A 12472-nucleotide genomic window follows, 5' to 3' on the forward strand; every position below is an offset into this window, starting at 1 on the left:
GAGTTTATAATCTAAATGGGACAATAGACACTAATCAAAATAAAAGGTGCTATGAGAGTGTGTAGCAGAAAGACACAAACTTGACCATGTCTGGGGGCCGAGAAGTCTTCCCCAGGTAAATGATGTTTCACTTGTGATCTGAAAGTTGGGGAGTGGAACCTATAGAACAGTGTATATACAAACAGGATAGCTGAAGTAAAGAAAGCAGGAAAGATGAAGACAAGCCATAAAGCCAGTGAATTAAGCACATCTTTATTCTAGAGTAGTGGGATGCCTCTGAGAGGTAGCCGTGGTCTCCAAGGGCATCACCACCAAGGTTACGATAAGATATTCTCCCTGTGTGAAGGTTATCTCTGTTTCATCCTACACCAACTGTCATAATAGTTATCATTTTTCTAGCACTTTTTTCTATACTATTACTTTGCACATATTATCTCAGGTAATACTCACCCTCATCCTATGTGGAATGCACTATCACTTTGCTCATTTTATAGGTGAGGGAAGTGATGCTCAAAGAGGGTAAATAATTTGCCCACAATCACACAGATGAGATGAGAATGGAATCCACATCTCTCTGATCCCAGATCGAAGTCTTTGACAGTCCAGTACTGCAAGTTCCCTGCGGGTAGGAGCTGAGTCCTCCTGATTCGGCTTGGCTTGCTAGCGCCTGGCCCACGGTCAGGGCTCATTCCAGGTATGTGGGATTGCCCACTTCTCCAAGCTTCCTGTCCATCACTCCCCACCTAGTCACAGCAGACACATCTGTTAACACTGCGTGACAGGTACAGTTGAGCATTCATTATAATCTTTAACACAGCCTATGAAGTATGTACTATTATTGGCATCCTGTCCATTTTTCAGACAAGAAAAGTGAATTACACAGAAGTTGATGGCTTGGTGGAGGACACACAGTAATAAGCGGCCCAGCCAGGATTCTAGCCCAAGGCAGGAGTCGTGTCCTCCGAGGACTATTACCACTCTCACTATCTAGCCACATGTACCTCCCTTATGTTTCTTGGAAAACCTGCATTCCTTTCACCTCCAACCTTCCAAAGGCCACTATCCTTTCCTATATATTGCCCCCCACCCCACAGCTGCACTTTCCCTTCCCGCGGGCTCCCTCCTGGCATCCCCCAGGACCCTTGGGCATGGTCTGCCGCCTCTCCTGCGCTTGCCCCTCATCGCCCTACACCTCCCTGCCCGGCCCTCACCACATAAACCTGGTATTTCAGCTGCTGGTTCACTTGTCACCTCCCAGGCTGGGCAGGGCCCAAGCTGCCCAGGCATTGCCACATCCAAATGCCTGGAACGTGGCAGGGGCTCTGTCATGATTATGAAATGAGTAGATAAAAACATAAGCAAGTGAATACTGAATAATACTTTTTTGTACCTCATTGTGCTTGGCACATAGCAAGACTCATTCAGTGTTGCTGAATAAATAACTGAGTGTATAGTCTGATTGCAGAATCAATTTTTTCCTTTGGGTTTTTCTTTTCCTTTTTCTCCCTCTTTGTTTAAAAAGCCTTAGGGAAGATGATGGAAGTACAAAAATCAAAGATGCGGCAGTAAGTTTACAGGAAGGCTCAGGAAAAGTGAGAACCCAGAATTTTTCCTCCAGCTTCAATGTGGAAAAGAAATATCCTGAGCTCTGTCCTAGGCTCCTTAGGCTTTTGAGCAGTCTGAGCTTTTGAGTCTATTATCTATATCTGTCTGTCTGTCCTGGAGCCTGGAGCCCGAACCCAGCTCACAGGCGGGCCCAGTGGCTCTGCCAGGAGGCCCTGAAGCACGGAAGCCGTGATTGTTCCACCTCTGCGGGGACAGTGGCTGTTCTGGGCACTTCAGGAAGTACTTGCTCCAAGAGGCCCTTCCAGCTATTGTGTTTCAGGCTGAGCCTGCGTGGCTGGCACCAGGGCAGGCTGCCCCTGGGGCACTGGGGGCAGGGTGGTGAAAGGCGGGGCATCAGCAAAGGGTACTGGAACCAGGAAGGAGCCTTGGCTCCAGCTTCTCTTTTCTTCAGGCCCTTAGAGCCGGGAGCTGCAGCCACCTGCAGCTTTGATCAAAGATAAGCCAGATGCTGCCGGAGATACTGTGACTGGGCCAGTGGGAGCAATCCGGTGCTGTGAAAGGAGCAGGGGCTCGAACATGGGCTCTGCCCCGCCTGTGCCGTTGCACACTTCTGAATCTCCTCTTCCTTTTCCTTTTCTGTAAATGATGAGCGATAACCAGCTTGAGAGGTTAGGAAGATGAGCTCAGCTGAGATTGATGAGCCTGTCAGGTACACAATGGCAGTGGGAAAATGCTAGTTTCCTTCCTTCTCCTAAGCAGCTGGGCAAGGGAGAGCAGCATGGGGACGTGGTTGGGCAGCAGATGTCACGTTCCACTGCATTCCTGCCTCTCACGGGCTGCTGGCTTGGGCACTGAGCCCACTCCAGCCGGAATTCTCCCGACAGCTGCCCTGCTTCTCTGCTTGGCCTTGCCCATGACTCCTGTTTGAACCAAGAAAAGCCTCTGCTGTGCTGTAGTCACAAAAAAAATAACAAGAATGATGCAATAAGTGTCTCTCATGGTCACCAGCCCAAGTGCAAGCCCAGGCTTCCAGATTTCTACCCCAAATCCATGCCAGGACTGCAAACCAATGCCCTCCTATTTCCAGGAATCCTAAGTAACTCCCATGCCTCCAGTCCACCTGGAAGCAACTCTGCCACTCCTTTCTCTCCTGACCAAGGCCACCAACCTGGCCTCTAAGGCGCAAAATTGTCTGGGGGCTGGGAAAGAGTTTCCAAGGACCTTGTCCCTGCAACCCGAGCTTTTATAGTAAGAACAGTGATGTTTACTGAGCACTGTGTGCCCAGCACTGTTCTGAGCTCTTCCTCTTTGTTCATTTCATCTTCACGAACATATTTTGAGCTAGGCACTCTTTAGATCCCCATTTTACAAGAGAAGAAATTGCATCTCAGGGGGCATGACATCAGCATCATGCCAGTGTGAGAAATTCCTCCTTCCTCTCTCCCTCATTGAACAACTAATAACACATCCACTTGCAAACACAAGTGCCTCAGTGGGAGTTGTGCGACCCAGCACCACAACACTAAGGGACCCAGGAGGACCCTCATCCACCTGTGCATCTGAAACTAGGCACGTGGACCTCTGTGAGTGCTGTGGAAATAGTGTCAGAGAGTTAGTTGCTGATCCAAGGCCAGAGAACTGATCAGTTGCAGGTAAAATTTGAGCCCATTTCCGTAGTGGCCAAGTATTTTCTGTTTTCCCACCATTACACTGACTCCCATGGACCCTTCCAGAGCAACACTGCGAAAGAGGATTTCCCCCAATAGACCCAACTTTTAAATCCCAAACTAACATGATGAGCAAAGCAGAGGCCTGGGTGTTCTTCAAAGGGGCAGAAGGCAGGGCATGTGATGTGGTCAGCCCTCTTTCTGCCATACACTAGAAGTATGATTCTGGACCAGCTATTGTCCATCTCTGGGCCTCAGGATCCTCACCTATAAAAGGAAGAGATAAAATTAATCTGGCTTCGAAAGAGATCCCTCTCAATGAAGACACTCCAAGAGCCCATGAAGCAGCTACCATTTACTGAGCATTTCCTTGGTGCCAGGTACTGGTCTGAGTATTTTACATAATCCCAAAATAATTGTGGCTATTTGCCAGGCTCTGCCACAAGTACTTTTCCCTGTATTCTCATTTAATCCTCAGAACAACCCAAGAGACAGGTATTAAACTAACCACTCACTCCCCTTCCGGGAAGGAGAGACTCACAACAGTGATACAAATTTCCCCAAAGTCACCCAGGCATAAGTGATGTTGATAGGATTTGAATGCAACATGTCTGACTCCAAAACTCATGCTTTTAGTCACTGCACTGTGTACAGCACCTCCTGCTCCCCAGGCAGGGACAGATGCCAGGACCAGGTGCTGCTGTTTCTCATGTGTCCCACTGCCTGTCCATCTGCAGTTGCTTTTTTCCCATTCGGATCATCAATCACCGTGTGGCTTATGCAGGTCAGGGAGGGGGTCCCGCAGCTGCCCACAGAGAGAGCCCTTCCTGGAGGCTCCAGCGCCAACATCTGCAGAAAGCCCTATCTTTGCAAATAAACTGATCCAGTTGGGGGAAGGGTCTCCTTTATTTATTTAGTCGTAGCCCCAAGGCTCAACTGGTGGCCTGGCAGCTCTGAGTGTTTTCTCTGAGCTGAAAAGCCAGCTCTGAGTGCTTGGGTGAGCAGGTTAGGAAACTTGAGAACCACACAGACATCAGGGAAAATTCCAAAAGTGGTTGCCTGTGGTGAAAGGACTATCAGGCCAGGAGTTCCTTCTCCCTCAGATAATTTGCAAGCTGCCCTTCTTTCCTGCCCCTACTCTCCCTCCAAACTAAGTAAACTAAGAAACTCTAAGAAGCAGCCCATACCTGAGGGAGCTGGCTTTTCTGAAAATGGGGAGGGTGCAGAAGCCCAGTGGTCATCTGCCCCAGAGCAGTGGGTCACTCAGAAGTCACAGACCTGCTCGCCGGAGGCAGATCTCACCGGCTAGGGCTCAGATCCCTCCAGTCCTCTGGCCATAGTGCTCCAGCTGACTGCAGAGTGGAACAGAGACGGAGTTCCTCCCAGTCAGAGGAAAGGCATCCAGCATTGCTCCACTGAGGAGAGTGGCTGAGGCGCAGGTCTTGGAGGAACCATCTAGAAACAGGCAGAACTGAAACTGAAGAAAATTCTAATAAGAATGCCTTCCCGGGCACTACCACCAACTGTGCTTCGCTCCCTGAAAACAGCTCCTAACATTCATTTAGAACCTTGCTTAACCGATCAACTGAAATTTAAAACAAACAGTAATGTCTGGGATAAAACCACTTTCACAAACCACTTCCACAGTTTGGACACGGCAAGAATTCCATTTCTTATCCACAGGACAATTCTTGACCCCATGTTCTGTTTTTGGCAGCACCGGTTGCCAAGTGTTTGCTCAAGTGCACTGCATCATCTCTCAAAATCACTTGGTGCATGTGCACCGGCCTTCAGTCACACTCTGGTAATTTCATTCCTGGGCCCTGATTTCAAACCCCAGCTCAGCCATTTTATTTCTTACAATCCTAAACAAGTCACCTATACTTCCTGGGCCTTGGTTTTCCCATCTATAAAATGGGGATGATACTGCCTATCTTGAAAAATCATTCTGAGGCTCAAAAGAGGTCATACCTGTAGGAAGTGTCTGGCATACAGTAGGTACCCTGTAAATTTCATTCTTTCTCCCTTCTCACACCAGCAAAGGACATGCTAGTAATAAAAGATAAAAAAGGAAAGAAAGAGAAGGAGGGAGGGAAGAAAGAGGAGGAGGAGGACGAGATAAAGGAGGAGGAGACCAAACCCCACTCCCCTCAAGATTTACTGTGATTCCACCTAATCTCATCGCCTAGGGCCCAAATGCCCACACTCTGGTCCCTGTGCTAAGAAAGTGTCTGAGATTCTTCCCCGACCCTGCTTTGGTCAGGGTGGCTCTTACATATGCCAGAAGGCTGGGGACATCCAAGCTGTCAAGTCCCTACAAAAGCTTCCCACCACATGCCTGTGCTGTGGCTCCATCTGATATCTCTGTAAGTGGGACTTTGTAGTGACATCCCACCCCCAGATGCCACAGCAATATTTACCGATGCGTCACCTTCGGATGACTATTTCATATATTCCTTCAAAGAGGATCCCATCTATTTCTGCCCAACCCCACTCCACCCCAAAAATGGCATTCATATCATAGACAATGGTATCTTTTAGCAAAAGTGATTAAAAATTGGGCTCTGAAGTGAAGTAGCTCCTGTCTGAATCTTAGATCTGTCACTCATGTGTGTGACCTTGGCCAGGTTACTTAACCACACCAAGTGGAATCATGTCATCCACGGTTGAGGACACTAGAGTACATACTTCATGGGGCTACCATGAGGACTCATAAAGATCCTCCTTTTTCTTAGAGGAAAGCATAGGCAAAAATCTCTTGAATATAATCATAAGCAACTTTTTCCTGAACACATCTGCTCGGGCAAGGGAAACAAAATAAAAAATGAACAAGTGGGACTGCATCAAACTAAAATCTTCTGTACAGCAAAGGACACCCTCCGCAGAACAAAAAGGCATCCTACAGTATGGGACAATATATTTGTAAATGACTCATCTGATAAGGGGTTAACATCCAAAATATATAAAGAACTCATATGACTCAACAAACAAAAAACAAATAACCCAATCAAAAAATGGGTGGAAACCTGAAACAGACACTTCTCTAAAGAAGAAATACAAATGGCCAACAGGCACATGAAAAGATGCTACAGATCACTAATCATCAGGGATATACAAATTAAAACCACAGTAAGATATCACCTCACACCAGCTAGGATGGCCAACATCCAAAAGAAAAGAAACAACAAATGCTGGCAAGGGTGAGGAAAAATGAGAACCCTCCTACCCTGTTGGTGGGAATGTAAATTGGAGCAACCACTGTGGAAAGCAGTATGGAGGTCCCTAAAAAACTAAAGGTAGAAACACCATTTGATCCAGTAATTCCACTCTTAGGAATTTATTCAAAGAAAACAAAATCCATGATTCAAAAAGATATATGCACCCCTGTGTTTATCACCACACTGTTTGCAATAGCCAAGACATGGAAGCAACCTAAATGTCCATCAGTAGATGAATGGATAAAGAAGATGTGGTACATATACACAATGGAATATTATTCAGCCATAACAAGAAAAGAAATCCTATCATTTGCAACAACATGGATGGATCTAGAGGGTATTCTGCTCAGTGAAATAAGCCAGGTGGAGAAAGACAAATATCATATGATTTCACTTATTTGTGGAATATAAAAACAAAGCAAAACAGGAGGAACAAAACAGCATTAGACTCATAGACACTGAGTAGTGACTAGTGGTTACCAAGGAGGATGGGGAGGGTGACTGTTGAACCACTGTGATGTACATTTGATAATAAAAAATGATAATAATAATAAATCATTCATTTCAAATATTTAGCACAGTACGTGGAATATAGTAAATGCACAGTATGCAATTGTGTTTTTATGGCCTGGCCATTAAAAACATATAGACCATTTGCATTCCTAAAATTCCAGTTTTTGCCATTGCAACCCAAGCAAGGGTCATACAATTTAGAAAAGAAAATTTTCAAAGAATTTTGTAAAAAAATGTAAGGTATGTGGATTGGCCAGGCTCTGCTCTAGGCACTCTACATAAATCCTCATTCATCTCTCATGGTATCTTTTGGAGTAAATACTTCCTTCATTAGAGGGGTAAGTAAAGGAATGGCTGGGAACAGACTGAGTCTGAACTCTCACTTGGCCACTAAGCTGTGTGATACAGGGCAAGTGGCTTACCCTTTCTGGGCCAATTTCTTTATCTGGCAAAATGATAATATTCATCCCTATACCTAATAGGGCCATGAGGGTTAAAGGAATTAATATATACAAAGCAGTAAAAAGAGTGTTATGGACACAGTAAATACTCAACACATCATGGCTACTATCACCTTTTATAGAACCTGAAACAGAGATTCAGAAGGGTAATTAATTCATCCAAGCACACATGGTAGTAGAGTAGCAGGAGCAGAATTTAAATCCAAGTCAAACGGACTCGGAGCCAATGGAATATTTATCCCACTATTCTTTATCACATACTTGGTAAGAAAATATCCAAGACATTTTCTAGGCAGAAACGATGGGCCAAAGAAAGTGAGCCTGGGCATCAGGGAGGGTGATGGTATTTCTGGCAGAAGTAAAAAAGACAGAAAAAGGGCACTGGTTTGGGGAGGAAGATGGTCAATTGCATTATGGCAGCAGAGGCTAACTGCAAATAAAAAACAGTGTTTGAGGCCATATTGCTGCCTGTGAATACAGCTGGCATTCCAACGAGTTGGAAAATCCCCTTGTGGGAGAGTTCCAGAGACTCTGTTTAAATTCTGATGAGGGGAGGGGAGTCCTGGCAGTCCTGGGTTTCTGCGGAGCTGGTTTTCCTGTGCACAGACCTTCCTTGGGGTCCAGCCCTCGGGGAGGCATTGTCCCAAAGCACTAAACCAAATGTGCCCGTGCCTTTCTGCCAGGACCAATGCCTGGAGTTCACAGAACATGAAATCTGGGCGCATGGCAGCAATGTGGGGAAAGGCAGCCAGCTCGGCGGCAGGGCGGGCTGAGGCATTCAAAGACTTCATGTGACTATCTCTGGCTATGGGATTAGCAGCGATTATTTTTTCTTTTTAGCGTTTGCTTGAGCATCAAGTGGATATTGCCTTGGTGATTAGAAAAGGAGTTGTTGAAACAAAACTGTTAACTGCCTGCGGTCACTCTGGGTTGTAGGCTTACTGGTGATTTGTATTACTGCTTCTCTCCTTTGTGTGTTTTCTGTTTTACTCTGTTTTCTTCTTTGACTATGTAATGCTTTAAGATTTAAAAGAAAAAAGAATAAACGTTATTAAAACTCAAACAAGAACTATTTCACATGAGTGTGAGCTCTAACCACCTAGGCCTCCCTGGCCTCCTGCCCCAACATGTTGAGAATTAGGTAATGTCCTCCCTCAGTGAAGAGAAAAACCTGCCAAGAAGGTGGCTGCTCTCCCGGGGATACTGGGCACAGGTGATTCATTCTGCCAGTGCTACGACTGAGAGGAAAGTGCTTTTTTTTTTACTGTTGCAATTCAACTGACCAACCTATTTATTTTACCAAATTGGAAAAAAAATGTGTGATCAAAATTCATGTTGTGTCAATGAACTCTATTCTTCAAATCAGGAAGGAAATGTTCAAGTTCCTTACAGAAACGTTTGAGGGCATTTGATTCAAATGCAAACATATATGAGCTCCTCGGGTATTTAATTTCTGCCAGGAAAGAATAGGCAGGCCAAATCAAGGCTCTCATTTCATGTATCTTCTCTGGAAAGAAAGGAAAAGAGGAGAGAGAGCAAGGGAGAGGGAGAATGATAAAGAGAGAGGGAGGAAGGAAGGAAGGAAGGAAGGGAAGGAAGGAAGGAGGGAGGGAGGGAGGGAGGGAGAGGGGAAGGAGGGAGAAGGCGAGGAAAGGAGTGAGTTCTTGAAATCCAGGAGCTAGTGCAGACAATTGCGATGGTAATATCTAGAACCAAGGGGGCCTAAAATTTTGTTCTTTCCACCTGTATCATTTTCTAGTCAAGAAACTAGACCCAGGGAAGTTAAGTAATTTGCCCATTTCAAACAGTTAATACGATGACTGAAGCCAGATTAGAAGCCGAGTTTCCCAATTCTGGGTCTGGCCCCCTTTCACGGCTACACACTTGCCTTCAGGTGCAGGGAGGTGCGTGTGACCTGCCCAGTTTATTACAAAGGCCTTGACATTTAAAGGATTAAACATTTGGATGATACCTTGGGAGTATTCCTTCAAAGACAGTTCTCCCAACAGAGGTGGATCAAAGAAGGCTGGCAGACAGAGGGCCTGTATCAGTTAGGGTGCTTTCAGCGGCCAGCAGCAGGATCCGACTCCAACTGGCTTAAGTAATAAAGAGGATTTTGTTGAAAGTGCCACAGTGTCGCCGTGAGCAGAGGAGGCTTGTTTCCAGCAGCTAAATTAAATCACCGAAGTTCAGTTTCTCTCCCGGTCCTTGTTCGGCTGCAGGTGGTGCTGCCGCCCTTCAGCCCTCTCTCCTCGTGGCCCCAACTCGGAGACTCCCAGGACAGACACGCCCCTGCCCTGGACCTCAGTTCCCAGCTCTGCCCTTTGGCGGGGCTGGTCCCTGAATGGGCTCCAAGGGCTCTTCCACCTCTGAAACCTGTTCTCCGAAGGTGGACCACAGACCATCTGCATTAGGATGGTCACTTAGAATGTTTGTTAAACCGTGCAGTTTCTACATCTCCCTCACCCAAGCCCACTGAATCACGCCCTGGGAGGAGCACAGGACTCTGTGATTTCCAGCTTGCCCAAGATATGCGTGTGCCCCTGAAGCCTGGTAAACATTTGTTCCCAAGGCAAGAGAGCCTAGGGCAGGGAGCAAACCACAGCTGGGGAGCCAAAGCCCAGCTGACAGTGAAGGAGAGTTTTGACATTTTTAAAGGGTTGTCTTTTTAAAAAAAATACTCAAAGAAGTATCTGAAACAGAGAACTTCCATGGCTCACAAAGGCTAAAATATTTACTACCTGGCTCACTACAGGAAAACTTTGCCAATCCCTGGGCTACAATAGTGAGGTCACTGGATGGTGGAAAGAAAGGCAGGGGGTGGATTTGAATCTTTATAGGGCTGATGAGGCCAAGAATTCCTGGGAACAGGAGTTTTCAGTGTTCTATCAGCTCCATGGAAAATCAAGCAAGTAAAAAAATAAAATGTGCTCAAGTTCTGGAATTTAGTTTACAAAATAGACTCATAAACACAGAGAACAAACTGGTGGTTGCCAAAGGGGAGGACTGTGGTAAGATATGTGAAATAGGTGGAAAAATGTATGCATCTGTATATGTTTTTGTTTTTTTCTCCCCACCAGAAGACCTCCCAAAGTCTCTGGTTGGCCACCCAGTTTCTGACATAAGGGCCAGAAGGGGCGCAGTAAAGGCTCAGGAAGGATGGAGTCAGCATCTGAAATCCAGCAGTCAGCTGTCATCCACTCCATGAGGAACATTATGGAGCTGACCTGTAGCTTCTTTCCATGCCTTACCTCCAACCTCTGGGCAGACACAAATCACTAAGGACAGAGCGCTCTGAGAACCTTGGGGCAGAGAGGTCATTTCCCACAGACTTGACCAGGAGGAGATCCCAGTCCTTCTTGCACACTGGGCAAGACAGGCTCTTTGTTTGGAGCAATAGTGAGCAAGCCCATGGCTTTGGGAGTCAGACAGACCTGAGGCCAAGTCCTGCCCCTGAATTTACTTGCTCTGTGATTTTAGACCTGCACTGTCTAAGATGATAACACTAGTCCCAGGTGGCTGTTTATATTTAAATTCATTTTTTAATTAAAATTTAAAATTCAGTTCCTCAGTCACACTAGTCACACTAGTCATCACAAGCCAACTCACTAATTGCATGTGTCTAGATGTCATCATATGAGACCAGGGCCACCATCACCGCAAGTTCTCTCAGATGGTGCTGTTGTAGGTCATCTTCAGACAATCAGTTCGAATCTATGCTCTGGCTTCTCTTTCCACCCAGTGGCCCCATTTTTCTAGTTCTCTACTGTCTTGGGAACAAAGGGTTATCAAGTTTCAAGTCAAGCCTCAATTTCCTTGTTTGTAAAATGGGCTTAATATTACATCCCCCTGTCGGGGAGGTTGTGAGGATGACAAGACCCAGAACAGGTAGAGTGATTAAAGCAGTTCCTGGCAAGTAGAAAGGGCTCAATAAATGGCTTTTACTGTGGTTGTGTGCAAACTCTCAGGTTCAGGTATCGCTAATACTCTCCCCTCTTTCTCTTGGCCAGTGGATCTCAAACTCTAGCATGCACAAGACTTAGCTGGAAGGCTTATTAAACCCCAGGTTGCTGGGAGGGACTTACCCCAGAGTTCCTGGTTCAGTAGATCTGGGAGCCTGATAATTTGCATTTTCTAACATGTTCTCACATCTTGTTGATGCAGCTGTTCTGGAAGCTATGTTTTGAGAACCGCTTCTCTAAAGCTTCATAGGCTATTGCTGCTTCTTTCTGTTAGGAAGTTGCAGTGCTGTACTTTCTTGGACACACCATACTGAGTCATCCACCTGCCTTGGGACAGGCTCTTCCCTTGACCCTTGAAGGCCCCTGTAACGTCAGGTTGCCCACCACAATTCAGACTCTGATAAACCTGGCTGAAGAGCTCCCTCCCACTCCCCACCCCTGAGTCTGATGCTCATTTCTCTGTGCTGCCTCTTAATGCTTTGCTGGTTGCTGATTTGCTGTAGCAGAACAGTTGTTTGTTTCCCTGTCTGTTTCCTTACATGTAGGAGGGGTTCCACTGATGGTCCCTGAGGCAAAGTTTTTGTGGTAGGTCAATCATCTTAGATGGTACACAGGGAAACAAACAACATTGAACCACATGATAAGGAGGTTATTATTTTCAGATCTTTCCACACTCTGATTTCACCAGACAGAGAGTCTCAGTCTACGGCTGATGAGCCTTCCTCCCCTTGCTAATAACCCAGCTCAGAGCCTGAGTCAGGTAATTCCACCACCAGCACTTTCCTCAGTATCAAAACAGTGGCAGCTTTAGCTCATATCGTGCTTTCTGTGTGCCTGGCAATGTTCTAAGGGCTTTACACATAGTTGCATAAAGGAACTTAGCTAATATTCACACCCCTGTGTGGTACATAGAATCATGATTCCCATTTTTCAGAAGAAAAACTGTGGCACAGGAAGGCTAATTAAGTCACACAGTCACTCACAGTCACACAGCTGGAAAGCCCCTTATGTGTGCTCTTAGCCACAATGATCCCGAGGTAAAGTTTAGCAGCACTCTTTGTTTTTACCGTTGTTTTCTATTATGG

The 12472-nt window shown here is 46.1% G+C and overlaps 1 protein-coding gene across 3 annotated transcripts in view; it reads right to left on the minus strand.

Moving 5' to 3' along the window:
• Positions 1 to 231: 231 nt before the first annotated feature.
• CCDC34 (coiled-coil domain containing 34) overlaps positions 232 to 12472 on the minus strand; it is a 128678-nt gene continuing 116437 nt past the window's right edge. For 2 of the 3 annotated variants that reach the window (XR_012122659.1, XR_012122661.1), the window contains exons 10-12: positions 4421 to 4688; positions 3359 to 3500; positions 232 to 2516 (exon numbers count right to left, since the gene is read on the minus strand). The gene's annotated coding sequence lies outside the window, so the exon portion shown is untranslated. The remainder of the gene's footprint in view (positions 2517 to 3358; positions 3501 to 4420; positions 4689 to 12472) is intronic. The other variant, XR_012122660.1, reaches the window with a different exon arrangement.

Source organism: Manis javanica, chromosome 11 (assembly GCF_040802235.1).
Source record: "Manis javanica isolate MJ-LG chromosome 11, MJ_LKY, whole genome shotgun sequence".
NCBI classification, from domain to species: Eukaryota; Metazoa; Chordata; class Mammalia; order Pholidota; family Manidae; genus Manis; species Manis javanica.